The following is a 16321-nucleotide window of genomic DNA, read 5'->3' on the forward strand; positions in this document are numbered from 1 at the left end:
TGTATTGCTTGGGAGAGTACTAGGAGGAATTTCAGTGATCCTTTTACTTAGCTGGCCCACTTGTGCTTCCAGATTTCTAATGGAAGATCTTGTTTCATTCATGAAACTTACAGTGGTCTTAGATAGATCAGAGACTAAGTTTGTTAAATTAGAAGTATTTTGTTCAGAATTCTCTGTCTATTGCTGAGTGGATGATGGATAAGGTTTATTATTGTTAAACCTGTTTCTTCCACCATTATTAAAGCCTTGTTGAGGCTTTTGATCCTTCCATGAGAAATTTGGATGATTTCTCCATGATGAGTTATAGGTGTTTCCATAAGGTTCACCTAAGTAATTCACCTCTGCTATTGCAGGGTTCTCAGGATCATAAGCTTCTTCTTCAGAAGATGCCTCTTGAGTACTGTTGGATGCAGCTTGCATTCCATTCAGACTCTGAGAGATCATATTGACTTGCTGAGTCAATATTTTATTCTGAGCCAGAATGGCATTCAGAGTATCAATCTCAAGAACTCCCTTATTCATAGGCGTCCCATTATTCACAGGATTCCTCTCAGAAGTGTACATGAACTGGTTATTAGCAACCATATCCATTATTATTATTTTCGGCTGCCATCTCCTCTTCCTGTTCGAAAATTTCTGAAAGGTTATCTCTGGATTGTTGTAATTTAGCTTCTCTTAATTTTCTCTTCAGAGTCCTTTCAAGTTCTGGATCTGCTTCAACAAGAATGTTCTTGTCTTTACTCCTGCTCATATGACAAAGAAGAGGGCACAGAAAAATAATAATAATAGAGATCATTTATACCACAGTATAGGGATCCCTTTGGAAGAAAAGAGGGAGACAAAGAATGCGATGTAAAGAAAGAAACACAACTGTGAGGAGGGCAGAGATGTGAGATGAGATGTTAGTAGATGAATAAATAAATAGAATAAGATGAGAGAGGGAGAATTTTCGAAAATAATTTTTGAAAAAGAGTTAGTGATTTTCGAAAATAATTTTTGAAAAAGGTTAGTATTTTTTCGAAAAATTTTTAAAATCAAAAATAAAAATAATTAGTTAATAAAAAAGAAATTTTTCAAAAAGAGGGAAGATATTTTCGAAAATTAGAGAGAGAGAGAGTTAGTTAGATAGTTTTGAAAAAGTTAAGAAACAAACAAAAAGTTAGTTAGTTAGTTGAAACAAATTTTGAAAAGATAAGAAGTTAGGAAGTTAGAAAAGATATTTTGAAATCAAATTTTTGAAAAAGATAAGATAAGAAGATATTTTTGAAAAGATATGATTAAAATTAGTTTTGAAAAAGATTTGATTTTTAAAATCACAATTAATGACTTGATTCACAAGAAATCACAAGATATGATTCTAGAACTCAAAGTTTGAATCTTTCTTAACAAGCAAGTAACAAACTTGAAATTTTTGAATCAAAACATTAATTGTTATTGTTATTTTCGAAAATTTGATATAAAAATAAGAAAAAGATTTTTGAAAAATATTTTTGGAATTTTCAAAAATAACTAAGAATTTTGAAAAGATTTGATTTTTGAAAAAGATTTTGAAAAAGATGAGATTTTCAAATTGAAAATTTGATTTGACTCATAAGAAACAACTAAATTTTAAAAATTTTGAAAAAGTCAATTCAAATTTTCGAATTTGATGAGGAGAAAAAGGGAAACATATTTTTTTTATTTTTGAATTTTTATGATGAGAGAGAAAAACAAGAAAAATGATGCAATGCATGAGAATTTTAGATCAAAACATGTGATGCATGCAAGAATGCTATGAATGTCAAGATGAACACCAAGAACACTATGAAGATCATGATGAACATCAAGAACATATTTTTGAAAAATTTTTAATGCAAGGAAAACATGCAAGACACCAAACTTAGAATTCTTCAATGCTTAGACACTAAGAATTCAAGAATGCATATGAAAAACAAGAAAAGACACAAAACATGCAAATGCAAAGATCAAATAAGAAGACTTACCAAGAACAACTTGAAGATCATGAAGAACACTATGAATGCATGAAAATTTTCGAAAAATGCAAGATGCACATGCAATTGACACCAAACTTATAACATGACTCAAGACTCAAACAAGAAACATGAAAAATATTTTTGATTTTTATGATTTTTTAATTTTTTTGTATTTTTTTTTGAAAATTAATTGAAAAAGGAAAAATAAGGATTCCAAAATTTTTAATATGAATTCCAGGAAACTTGCATTCTTAGTCTAAAGCTTCAGTCCAAGAATTAGACATGGCTCACTAGCCAGCCAAGCTTTCAATGAAAGCTCTGGTCCAAAACACTAGACATGGCCAATGGCCAGCCAAGCTTTAGCATGTAAATCAGGAACAGTAGTAAGTGGATCAACAACAACTAACTTGCTCTTGATAACAAATTGCAAGCCTCAGTCCAAATGAATTTAGACATGGCTTTACAGCCAGCCAGGTTTAGCATGCTTCATGAAACACTAGAATTCATTCTTAAAAATTCTGAATAAAAATATATTTTTGAAAACATTTTTTTTTTCGAAAACAAAGGAGAAAATTTTGAAATATTTTTGAAAAATTTTTGAAATTAAAACAAAAAGAAAATTACCTAATCTGAGCAACAAGATGAACCGTCAGTTGTCCAAACTCGAACAATCCCCGGCAACGGCGCTAAAAACTTGGTATGCTGTTGCCGGATCAAACTTGGCACTGATGTTACCGGACCAAAAGCTTGCCGAAAACTTAAACAATCCCCGGCAACGGCGCCAAAAACTTGGTATGCGAAATTGCTACTCAGGTTGTGAATTGTTGTTCGAAATTGATTCCCCGGCAACGGCGCCAAAAACTTGGTATGCGAAATTGCTACTCAGGTTGTGAATTATTGTTCAAAATTGATTCCCTGGCAATGGCACCAAAAACGGATGCACAGGACCATGGTCTAAACATATCTTCACAACTTCGCATAACTAACCAGCAAGTGCACTGGGTCGTCCAAGTAATACCTTACGTGAGTAAGGGTCGAATCCCACGGAGATTGTCGGTATGAAGCAAGCTATGGTCACCTTGTAAATCTCAGTCAGGCGGATATCAAACAGTAATGGGTTTTCGAAAATAAATAATAGAATAGGGATAGAGGTACTTATGTAAATCATTGGTAAGAATTTCAGATAAGCGAATGGAGATGCTTTTCGTTCCTCTGAACCTCTGCTTTCCTGCTATCTTCATCCAGTCAGTCTTACTCCTTTCCATGGCTGGCTTTATGTGATACATCACCATTGTCAACGGCTACTTTCGGTCATCTCTCGAGAAAATGATCCAATGCCCTGTCACGGCACGGCTAATCATCTGGAGGCATCACCCTTGTCAATGGCTTCATCTTATCCTCTCAGTGAAAATGATCAACGCACCCTGTCACGGCACGACTATTCATCTGTCGGTTCTCGATCATGCTGGAATAGGATTTACTATCCTTTTGCGTCTGTCACTAACGCCCCGCAATCGCGAGTTTGGAGCTCGTCACAGTCATTCATTCATTGAATCCTACTCGGAATATCACAGACAAGGTTTAGACCTTCCGGATTCTCTTGAATGCCGCCATCATTCTAGCTTACGCCACGAAGATTCTGGTTAGGAGATTTAAGAGATACTCATTCAGTCTAAGGTAGAACGGAAGTGATTGTCAGGCACGCGTTCATAGGGAATGATGATGATTTTCACGTTCATCACATTCAGATTGAAGTACGAATGAATAGCTTGGAAGCGAAACAAGATGAATTGAATAGAAAATAGTAGTACTTTGCATTAATCTTTGAGGAATAGCAGAGCTCCACACCTTAATCTATGGAGTGTAGAAACTCTACCGTTAAAATTATATAAGTGAAAGTCCAGGCATGGCCGAGAGGAGGTTTAGACCACGTGATCTAAGATAGCATACAACTGATCAAAGATGGTCAAAAAGACGTCTAATACAATAGTAAAAGGTCCTATTTATAATAAACTAGCTACTAGGGTTTACAGAAGTAAGTAATTGATGCATAAATCCACTTCTGGGGCCCACTTGGTGTGTGCTTGGGCTGAGCTTGAGTGTTGCACGTGTAGAGGTCCTTCTTGGAGTTGAACGCCAGCTTTTGTGCCAATTTGGGCGTTCAACTCTGGTTTTGGCTCCTTTTCTGGCGCTGGACGCCAGATTTGGGCAGAAAGCTGGCGTTGAGCGCCAGTTTACGTCATCTATTCTTAGCCAAAGTATAAACTATTATATATTGCTGGAAAGCCCTGGATGTCTACTTTCCAACGCAATTAGAAGCGCACCATTTCGAGTTCTGTAGCTCCAGAAAATCCACTTTGAGTGCAGGGAAGTCAGAATCCAACAGCATTAGCAGTCCTTCTTCAACCTCTGAATCTGATTTTTGCTCAAGTCCCTCAATTTCAGTCAGAAAATACCTGAAATCACAGAAAAATACACAAACTCATAGTAAAGTCCAGAAATGTGAATTTAACATAAAAACTAATGAAAACATCCCTAAAAGTAACTAGATCCTACTAAAAACATACTAAAAACAATGCCAAAAAGCGTATAAATTATCCGCTCATCAGTCTCGTTAGGTACTTGAGCAAGGGAGGCAGCACTTCAATTGCTTAATTAAACTACTAAACTAAACAAAGTATGAACGTTTATCCTTAATTGATCTGATCATCACTTCAATTGTCCCCTTCTTACCATATTTGCTACCACTCCTCCTTCAAAATTCTACCACTTTTAATTCAACCTAAATTCTGCAAAAGAATATATATAAGAATTAAAAAAATAAAAAAAATATTGAAGAGAAACTAATGAGTTAATTTTAATTTATGTGTGCAACTCACCACTTTTCTGCCAATTAGAAGACTATATAAATCAAGATTGTTGTACTCGGATACATGGAAGAACACAGAATCTGGCTTCAATTTCAATACTCTGGTTTTCAAATGCATGTGAATATATATAATATAAGAAATCCCTATAAAGAATAATGCTAAATACATATCGGGTTTAATTTATTTAACCCAAAAATGTTAATTGATTATTTAAAAACAGTTCAATTAATATATTGTCATGTATGTGTGAGTTAGGAGGCACATTGTACAGTATGTGAGTAACATTTTTTTCATATCATACAAGGATATACATTAATAAACAAACTATAGAAAAATGTTTATCATCATAATGAGCAATATTTTGCCATTAAAATTTAAAATCACCTCTTTGTATGTTTAACATTCCTCTGTGGTATATAGTTGCTTATGAAAATCTTGGTCTTCCAATAAACAGTATGTTTGAAAAATTAAGAGGAGCAAATAAAAAGTAGCACCCTACATATATATAATTGTTTTAAAGTAATATCATATACACTAATTTTGTATAATTTTTTTATATAGTTATGTTTAGTATTAAGAATGATTTATAAGAAATGAGAAAAAATGATGTAAATATTATTTTTTATTATTTTTATTCGTATTATTTGACACTTAAGTTGTGTGGGTCATCGGCATATTCTAATTTTGCTACAATTTTATTGAAATACGCCTAGCTGATAGGTGATGGGATGGCAAACTGTAAATTAAATAGGATAATATTAAGGTCATCATCTACATCTAAATATATCCAAAACTTAGCTTCTTGCATTGCTAGCTTTTCTAAGCAAAAATTCAGGGGTAAAATAAAGGAGGATACACTTACTAAAATGGTGTCAATTTTTTCTTGTAGGCCTATTTCACAAATCAAATTTTGGTGTTTGGTGCAGCTTGAACTACTTCCAGAAACATCAATCTTCCCTCTTGCATAGTATCCTATGCTGTTTGGTGCAGATTGAACTACTTCCAAAAGAGCCTGCTTTGCGGCCGCTCGAAAACTCAAATTCGTCCTAGTTTTGTTGCCACAAACAGCCTTGTCCCCTGGCCCTGCATACTCATCAAAGAAGCTATAATTTTCAGACCTCATGAAGCATCCATCAAGAAATATTTGGGACGTTGTGGCTTAAAGCAAACATGTTAAGGAACTAGTTTGTTGCTCAACAACAAAATACTATCATTAACTATAACTTTGCAAAAGCAATATCAGGACAGCAAAGAGAGATCAAATTAAACATGAACTGAAGTATTATTGTAATAGCAGTTATCATGCAAATTGAAATGAGTTTAAAATGAAGATGTAAATTAAAGGATACAATGAGAAATATCCATCAGGCCTAAAAAAAGTAACTCTCTGACCACCATTGAGTATGACTTTGATATTCGACACTTTTCCGGGAATTATATAGTCTTTTGTTCCTAAATCTGCAAACAAATTTATGCACACCATTAACAAGAAATGGATGCAAGGAATGGATGCACACCATAATGAACTCTAGCAAAACCTTGCTGAATTCCACTCAATTAACATTATCAGATACATCTAAATAAATGAAATGACACCGGAGATGCTAACAGGCTCTGACAGCCATCTTTCTAAATATTTCAAATTACAATTGATACTATAAACCAACCAAAGCTTCAAATTAGATGAATTCTGAATGACTAAATCAAACTTGATTTTGGTGTGAACTCCAAAAAATATGAACAACTTGAACTGACATATGACCCCAAGCACCATTACCAGTCCCATCAACAATTCAAAGTCAATCTCACATATTAAAGTGCTTTAGTGCATCTACATATTAACGTTGAAAGCTTTAGTTCATCTAAAGTTTATTGAACAAAATATAAAAAATTTTCCAATTCAAATGCAATGGTTATTCGCATCAGTCACCATCCAACAATTAGATTTTGAATTAACTAAAAAGTAAGAAAATAAAAATCAAAGTGACAAAAAAGAAAAACAAAGCATACTGCTGGGGATCTTCACTCGACCATAAATGGTGTAACTTTCAGCGGACCTGAAAAAAACAAATTAGGATTAGGAGTGCCGCTACATACTTAGTCAGTGGAGACGTTCACCAGGATAGGTGGCCTATGGGGAGAAGTAATCAAATGTGACGAAATAACAGAATCAGCCTTATCATTCAGGTTTGGCCGTGTGCTAATTGATACTTGTGTGTTTGGTGTCATCAAGAAATGGGTGCATATCACTGTAGGTACTAGTGGCTTCAATGTCTTTGTAAAAGAGGTGGGTCACAAGGTATATGGAGATAATAGTTTGCTGGAAGATACAACGGTACGGCAGAGAAGCGAATGTTCTAATTCACAGTCGGCTGGAGGGGAGGTGATGGCGGCGGTGTGGGATCCGGCGACCGAAATCATCATGGAACGGAAAAATGAGGGAGATGAGGACAAGGGTAGAATGGTAACATTAGAGATTTTTTTGAACGAGTACAATCAAGATAATTCAAAACAGAATCAAATGTAAATGGAAACGGGTTTATTCAGAGTTAATGGAATTAATGGCAAGGCCATTGGTGCGGGATTTGACAATTCTGGTAGGGCTAATTCGGAAAGAACAAATACGGACATATACCTTGATGAAGAAAGTGGGTCAAAGAGGGGGGAGATACGGAAACAAGGTTGGAAAGGTGTGGGACTGGGCTCCACAAATCCTGAGGCCCACGCACAAGGTTCCAAAGCTTGTCTCCTGATGGATCATGAAGGAATTGGGCTGATTAAAGAGAAGGGCATGGGCTGTGTGGGTAGATCACTTGAGACCGTCCAGGGAGCTGGGTCGGGTAAAGGGCTAATCAGTTGCGTCGGGTCGGGTCGGGCAGAAGCGCCCTTGAACGCTGCTGGGCTACGCGAAATGTGTTGCTCCTTTCAGCGAACGCAATCTCTTGTGCATGTCGCGTTGAAGGAGATCGTCCTGCATCCCGTTGAGCTGGAGGGTCTTAACTCTGCGGCGCGCTCCATTGAGCTGAGGAGTCCCGATTTAGTGATGCGCCTTGTAAGTCAGTGGAGAGGCCATGGTGACATAGTGAAGAGGAGCTGACCACCGAAGGCGATTGTTGAGATCCTTGACAAAGATCCGGTGGTGGAGGTGTCAGATGGAAGAAGAGTTGCCCGGGGAACCCAGGGACGTCACAGGGTGCAACTCCAAGAGGACAAGAGTGAGGATGCGGAGACCGGAGAAGAGGATGAAGCTGCGGAAAAGAAAGATGTGGAAGGAAGGGGCACAGAGGAGGTAGGATCCAATGCAGAGGAAGGAGAAACAAACCAAGAAGCTGATCAGAGGATTTCGCAGGAATATCAGTTAGCCAAAAATAAAGTAACATGGAAGTTAGCTGTGGAGTCTAGTGCGGTTTTCTATGATGAAGAAGAAGATATCATGGCAATTTTACAAAGTCAGAATGAAGCTTTGGCGGTAAAAAGAAAGATTGCAAAACAGAAGGAGAAAGCAAGGAGATGTAGGCCCAAACAACATAAAAAGGTGTGTAACGTTTCATTCAAATGATTTATAGTTGTTGGAATATTCGAGGTTTAGGAGGAGATGGAAAGTTAAGTATGGTGAAAGAGTTGAAAAAGAAGTTTAAATTGAATGTGCTAGGATTAATTGAAACTAAAAGGGAGGTAGTGACTAAATTTGATGTTGCTAGAGTGTGGGGTTGTGACACAGTGGGTTGGGAATATGTGGAATCAGTAGGAGCCTCTGGCGGTTTATTATTAATGTGGGATGACTTGCTGTTTAAAAAATTAAATTTCTATAAAGGGGATGGTTGGCTTTGTGTGCAAGGCATGCTGACAAAAAATAATTTTAACTGTGCATTCTATTTGGTGTATAGCGCGCATGTTCGGAGTGAGAAACTGATGATGTGGGAGGAGTTGAGCTATATTGTGGGTCTATGTCAGGTTCCATTTTGTTTCATGGGAGACTTTAATGAGATAATAAAGTTGGAGGAAAGAAAAGGCGCAGGTAGTTTACCGGCATCTGCAGAAGACTTTAAGGAATGGGTGCAAGATTTACAGTTAGTAGATTTACCGCTTATTGATCGAAAGTTCACATGGTTTCGAGGTCGTTCGTGTAGCCGAATAGATAGGGTTCTTGTCAGTGTGGAGTGGCTTGAAGAGTTCCCAGATACTCGTTTGAGAGGAGGACCTAGAGAACTATCTGATCATTGTCCGTTGATTCTAGAAGATGCGAGATTTAGTGCGGGTCCAAGACTGTTTCGAAGCTTAGACTCCTGGTTTACACATGAAGGGTTCCTGAGGACGGTGAAGGACGAGTGGAGGAACTTAGGCGATGAACAGTTCACTAGGAAGCTGAAGGTGTTGACGGATCCGCTGAGGAGATGGCACAAAGACAATTTTGGGGACATTGACAATAGGATACAGAAATTTGAGGAAGAGATGAAGAAGATTGATGACATGGTTAGCACTGGTAGTCATGATGGAACGTTGGAGGCTAGACAAAAGGCTCTTGTTACCTATTGTGCGAAGTGGTATGCCAGAAAGGAGATTCATTGGAAGCAGATGTCCCGTTCTCAGCATGCTAGAGATATGGATAAGAACACCAGATACTTCCATAACCTAGCATCGGCTAGACGAAGGAACAACAGAATTGACTCCCTGGTAATTAATGGTAGAGTAGTGAGGAACTAGGCCAGAATAAAAGTTGCAATTACAGGGTATTATAAAGAACTATATCGACAGGAGTTCTATCCAAGGGTTGGAATCCGTGATGGGTTGGTAAGGCAGATTAATGAGGAGGAGGCAGTAGAGTTAGAGGTGATACCATCGCCTGAGGAAATCAGAGAGGCTGTCTGGGATTGTGGGTCCAGTAAAGCGCCAGGTGTCGATGGATACAATATGAATTTCATAAAGAAATGCTGGGGTGAGATTGGCCAAGAGTTTACTGCAGCTGTTTTGGGTTTTTTCCAAAGTGCGAAGCTACCAACAGATGCTAATGTAACATGGGTGGCGCTAGCTCCAAAATTTGTCGGAGCTAAGGAAATTAAGGACTTGAGGCTAATTAGTATGGTTGGTTGTATCTACAAGGTTATATCCAAAGTCTTGGTGAGACGAATGCGGTCAGTGATGCCAGATTTAGTGGGAGAGACGCAGTCGGCTTTTGTCAAGGGTCGCAAGATACATGATGGTGCTCTCATTGCTTGTGAGATGGTCCAATGGCTGAAGTTGCATAAGAAGCAGGCGGCGATTATCAAACTAGACTTTCAGAAAGCTTATGACAGAGTGAGATGGAGCTTTGTGGATGAGGTACTCCAAAAAATGGGTTTTGGTCTTAGATGGAGGGCATGGGTGAAGGAATGTGTGACCACAGCATCTATGCCGGTGTTGATAAATGGATCACCAACCAGGCCGTTCAGGATGGAGAGAGGTTTGAGACAAGGAGATCCGCTGTCTCCTTTCCTGTTTGTTCTGGTTGTTGACGTCTTGCATAAGATGGTGGGTGAGGCAGTCAGGAATGGGCGCATCTCTCCACTGTTGGTGGGAAGGGACAACATAGAATTGTCGCATCTCCAATTTGCGGATGACACAATTTTATTTTGCCCGCAGGATACAGAAATAATACTGAACTATAAAAGGCTTTTGTGTTGTTTCGAGTGGATGTCTGGCCTAAGTATTAACTTCGATAAGTCAAATCTGATTTCAGTTAACTGTGAGCAGGATTGGGTGACGGATATGTGTGGTTTGTTGGGATGCACCCAAGCTACTTTACCTGTCAGGTATTTAGGAATCTCGCTAGGCGCAAACCCCCAGTTGGTGAAGACATGGAAACCGATCATAGACAAGGTGGAAGATAAGCTCAGTTTGTGAAAAGCTAAGTCCCTCAACAAAGCTGGCAAGCTGGTACTCATAAAATCTGTCCTAAATAGTCTGCCAGTCTACTACTTAAGCTTGTACAAAATGCCAAAAGCGGTTGCAGAAAAGATAATTGGGTTACAGAGAAGGTTTTTGTGGAGTAAAGAAGATGAGAAAAATGGTATACCACTTGTGAAATGGGAGATGGCGCAAGCTCCGAAAAAGTTAGGCGGTTTGGGGATGGGGGATGCGCTAATCAGAAATACAGCGCTTCTGTTCAAGTGGTGGTGGCGTTTCTCAAAGGAAGATTGTCCGCTGTGGAAGAAGGTTGTTTGTTCTTGTAATCTCTTGGACCCTTCTGTAATGTTGTCAAAACAGCCACTGCCTTTAAGAGGTGGCCCGTGGAAAGATATTTGTCAGCTTAGTATTAAAGAACCACATGTGAGAGATATGATGATTAGTGGTTTGGCTATGGAGGTGGGAAATGGCAGGCGTACTCAGTTCTGGGTGGATGATTGGCTACAAGGTGGTACGTTGAAAGATAGCTTTCTGAGACTCTTCTCTGTTTCAAATCAACAAAGATCTATGGTAGGGGATTGTGGGTTCTGGGATGGGATAGAATGGGTGTGGAACTTTCAGTGGAGGAGAGAGTTATTCCAATGGGAACTTGAGTTGCTCAATCAACTCCATGACCGACTACGACTAGTGAGAATGTCCCCTAGTAGAGAGGACACAATTGTATGGAAATTTGATAAAAAAGGTATTTATTCTACTAATTCTTTTGTGCAGGTGTTGCAGAATGAGACCCTCCCAGAAGACATCACAAGTTACAGCTTCACTAGTGCCATTTGGAGAGGATTGGTTCCTCCAAGAGTGGAGCTTTTTGCATGGTTTGTCTTAATAGGGAGGATCAATACCAAAGAGAGACTGAGTAGGCTAGGAATCATACGACATAGTGATAATATTTGTATTTTGTGTAAAAAAGAAATAGAGTTTGTGCACCATTTGTTTCTTGGCTGTGACTTCACTTGGCAGGTGTGGTGCGCTTGGTTGGCGGGTGCAGACAGAGCTTGGGCTATTCCGGGGACTATCAAAGAGCTGTTTGAGGATTGGATGGAAGTGGCAGACAGGATTCTTTGCGATTATCTGGAACATTTGGTTAGAACGGAATAGCAGAATCTTCCAGAAATCAGAGATAGGCGTTGATGGAGTCAAGCATAAGTCATTTCTGAGTTATAAGGAATGGTGTGGCGTAGATCCGTTTGGTTGTTGATGGCAATGCCGGAGATGACAACGAAATCTACTTCATAGTTATTTATCTTTATGTTGGCTTCTCTGTTGTTATCTTGTTATACATGCTCCACTTTACTGTGTTGAGCTCTCTTTCTTCAAAAAAAAAAAACAAATTAGGATTAAAATCGATCCACATAACATAATTCTAAACCAGAGAGAACAAACGGAAAATTAGGGTTAAGGGACGAGAATTATGGTTAAGAAAAACAGCGAAGGGATATGGATAATGAAATCAGAACAGAATCACAATGGAAGGGTTAGGGCTAGGGACGAGAAGGAGACGGAGGCCTACCTGAACTAACAGCGACGAGAAGAGACGATGACAAACCTCCGGCGAGGAGAGAAGAAGCAGCGCAAGAGCGGCGGCGGAGGGATCTCGTAAGACAAGAGCACGGCCGAGAAAGCTTGTGCGACGACGAAAGGAGCAAACGCATTGAGAGCGGCGGTGGAAGGAGCTCGTGCGACGCGAGCCGCGGCGGCGGCGACAGCGGAGGACGTCACATCTTCAATGGAGAGAGAGAAGGCATGGGAGTAATTCAAGGAGACGTGAAAAAAAGTGAACTGGAGTATTTGGGAGTAAAGTGACCCATCTCCTTATGCTAATATATTTCCGACGGAAAATTTTAAATTACAGACGGATTTTCTGTCTGTAATAATTTAATAAAATGCAGCATTTTGCTTATTTAATTACAGACTGATTTTCTGTTTGTAACCATTTTTCACAAAAAAAATAATTTTACTGATAGAATTATCGACGGATTCTGTTTTTCGTCTGTAATTTATGCTAATTCATTTTTTTGTTTTTCGACAAAAAAATCCCTCTGAAATTCCGTCTGTATTTCCGTGGATAAAATCCGTCGAAAATATCCATTTGTAATAACTTATTTTCTAGTAGTAACTCAAATTATCTTGAAATTGACAAAAATATTTCTAAATTTTGTTATCGACATAAATACTCTTGAATAATTTATAAATATGATGATAAAAAAAAGCATAATGTGACAAGTGAGACTCTGATATTTTTTGTTTGTCACATCACTCTTTTTCGTTATCATAAAACGTTTTAGTTCATAGACGTACATTTTTGTCAAATTTTTTGTTTGGTTGGCTACAATATATTCAAATTCCCATTTACAATGAGGTAATTAATTCTTATTATTTATTGTAAGTTGTCAGCAACAAAATAATTTTTTTAATATTGGTCAAAGATTTATGTTATACTATATATGTTATTTGGCTTCACGCAAGTTTTACTCTACTGTGAAAAAAATTCTTTACTTTTAAGAAAACACAAAATAGCATCAACATTTTGTCTAATTTTTTTAATTAATTTAAAGGGTTAACTAATTTCAAGAATGAAAATATTTTATTTTTTTAATAATAATTACAACAATTTGTATCAAAATTTGATCTCTAAAGTTATTTTTAGAATATATATTTAATATCTAGTTCTTTTTATCGTGTTTTTAAATCTTTCGGAGACTTATTTGTCGAACATCTTTTAGAATTCGGTTTTGTTAGGTAGACAATGACTTTTTTAAATAATATAAACAATGATCTCTAGAATTGACCAAATAAAATAAAAAATACTCTACTTTCAAATTACCTCCTAAATCTTAACATTAGGATAACTATTTGCACACTTAGTGAATTGAACATCTAGCTATTGTTAACTGTGCATGAATAAATCGAATTAAAAGAAATAACCATTCAATTAAAAATAATGAACATAATCATTTGCATCCCTATTAAATTGAATATTCGACATATCCATTGTTCACATTCTTTAGTATTTTTATTATCTATCTATACTTTTCCTTTAGAATTTATTGATACGAACTTTCGAATACTATTTAGTAATTTATTCTAATTTAAAAGAAAACGTCATTGACATTTTCATTATTTTTTTTAAATTTAACAATACTAAATGGCATTGCCATTTTGTTTTCATTTTTTTAAAATTATTAAAATTAGAAAACACCATCACCGTTTTGTTTTTCATTTTTCATTCAAATTAGGTAGACAATGACTTTTTTAAACAATATAAACAATGATCTCTACAATTGACCAAATAAAATAAAAAAATACTCTACTTTCAAATTACCTCTTAAATCTTAGGATAACTATTTGCACACTTAGTGAATTGAACATCTAGTTATTGTTAACTGTGCATGAATAAATCGAATTAAAAGAAATAACCATTCAATTAAAAATAATGAACATAATCATTTGTATCCCTATTAAATTGAATATTCGACATATCCATTGTTCACATTCTTTAGTATTTTTATTATCTATCTATACTTTTTCTTTAGAATTTATTGATACGAACTTTCGAACACTATTTAGTAATTTATCTATCTATACTAAATGGCATTGCCATTTTGTTTTCATTTTTTTTAAATTATTAAAATTAGAAAACACCATCACCATTTTGTTTTTCATTTTTCATTCAAATTAAGAAAATAGAAAATTGCATCGTGGTTTTATTATTTTAATAATTTAAAAAATTAAAATTACAGCATTGTTCATACCCTGGGTCAAGCTATCCGACCCGGGATGTTCAGTAACAAGGCGACTGACCTCTTTAGGTCAAACTATCCGACCTCTTTTCAAAGAGCTCGGCCAAATTGACAGGAAAGCCCAAAGAAGGGCCCAAAATCAAGGAACACGACCCAAATCCTAAGGCACCCCAAGCCTACAGAGAGAAGGGCAGTTCCCTTGAAGATAAGATGACCTCGCCCAAAGATAAGATAAGATAAAGATAACTAACTTATCTTATCAAAAAAGGTCACTCCACACTACTATAAATACACTGGAGCACGCAGGTATAACTCATACTCTGATTCTACTAGAAACCTGTTTAATACCCATGCTAACTTAAGCATCGGAGTCTCTTGCAGGTACCCCCCACCCTCTGGTAACCAAGGATCAGCAGTGCAGCCAGTCCAACAAGTCGGACACGACAGCTCCGGCCGCCACCCACCAGCCGGATACGTCATCTCCGACCAGTACAAAAGATCTCATCCGAGATCGACCTACAGTTTCAGGTAACCCTCGGAACATTGGCGCCGTTTCCGGGGAACTTGGAAGTCATCCCATCACCATGGCGGACGACCATGACAATGACAACGATTCGGATCTAGAAGATAGAACGCCGCACAAGAACGCGGATACTTCACCAAAAGATACTCTTCAACCTAACAAAAATAACGATCCATCAACTGTGGAAGCCATGGAGGCACTTCAAGATCACTTGAAGTAACTCAAAAAGAGGCGGAGCATCAACGAGAAGCTGAGAAAAACCTACAAAGGGAAATAAGACGACGCCGGGAATTGGAGGACAAACTTCTAAAAATCGAAGCCGATCTCAAGGCTAAAGCTAATCGATCCTCTCATGAGGATAGCTCCCACAAAGATCAAGACCCATTTACCAAGGAGATCATGAAGACCAAAATCCCAAAAGACTTTAAACTCCCAGATATGACTTTGTACGATGGCACTACAGATCCCGGCCATCATCTCAGCAATTTCAGAAGTAGAATGTACCTCACCGACGCCTCAGATGCGGTTCGCTGCAAAGCCTTTCCAACTACTTTAACAAAGACAACAATTAAATAGTTCGATAATCTACCTCCTAGGTCCATCTCAAGCTTCGACGACTTAGCCAAGAAGTTTCTGGCCAGATTCTCCATCTAAAAAGATAAGGCTAAACACGCCCCAAGTCTATTAGGAATCAAGCAAGGAGATTGGGAGAGTCTTTGCAACTACATGGAAAGATTCAACAAAACATGCCTGGACATACAAAGCCTACCAACAGAGGCCGCCATTATGGGCCTCTTCAATGGCCTGCGAAAGGGACCTTTTAGTCAATCTATATCGAAAAAACACCCCACATCTCTGAACGAAGTGCAAGAACGAGCAGAGAAGTACATCAACATGGAGGAAAACTCTCGACTAGGGGAGACCTCAAAATCCGGATTCACCTATCCCTCCCGCGATAAGGATAAAAAGTCCAAAAAGAAGGAAGATCGACATGGGGAAAAAATAAAAAATATCACAATTACACCCCTCTTCGGGTGTCCCTTGTGGATGTCTACAGAGAAGTTTGCCACACTGAAAAAATACCCCTAGCTCGACCACTCAAAGGAAAAAAAAAGAGGAGGAAATCGGACTGAATATTGTGAATACCATCGAATCCGCGGGCATTCCACCAACGAATGTTTTGACTTAAAGAATATCTTAGAAAAACTAGTAAGAGAAGGGAAATTAGATCGGTATCTGGCCACCCGGGACGATGAGCAAAGAAAAAAAAAGAAG

General features: G+C 37.7%; 1 long non-coding RNA gene across 1 annotated transcript; it reads right to left on the reverse strand.

The window, feature by feature from the left end:
• Window positions 5737-7350, reverse strand: LOC107612255. Its single transcript, XR_001613661.2, has 3 exons — window positions 6854-7350; window positions 6193-6301; window positions 5737-6001 (listed from the first exon to the last, which is right to left on the reverse strand). It is a non-coding gene; the product is annotated as an uncharacterized LOC107612255 (long non-coding RNA).

The sequence above is a fragment of the Arachis ipaensis genome, chromosome B08, assembly GCF_000816755.2.
Source record: "Arachis ipaensis cultivar K30076 chromosome B08, Araip1.1, whole genome shotgun sequence".
Taxonomy (NCBI): Eukaryota; Viridiplantae; Streptophyta; class Magnoliopsida; order Fabales; family Fabaceae; genus Arachis; species Arachis ipaensis.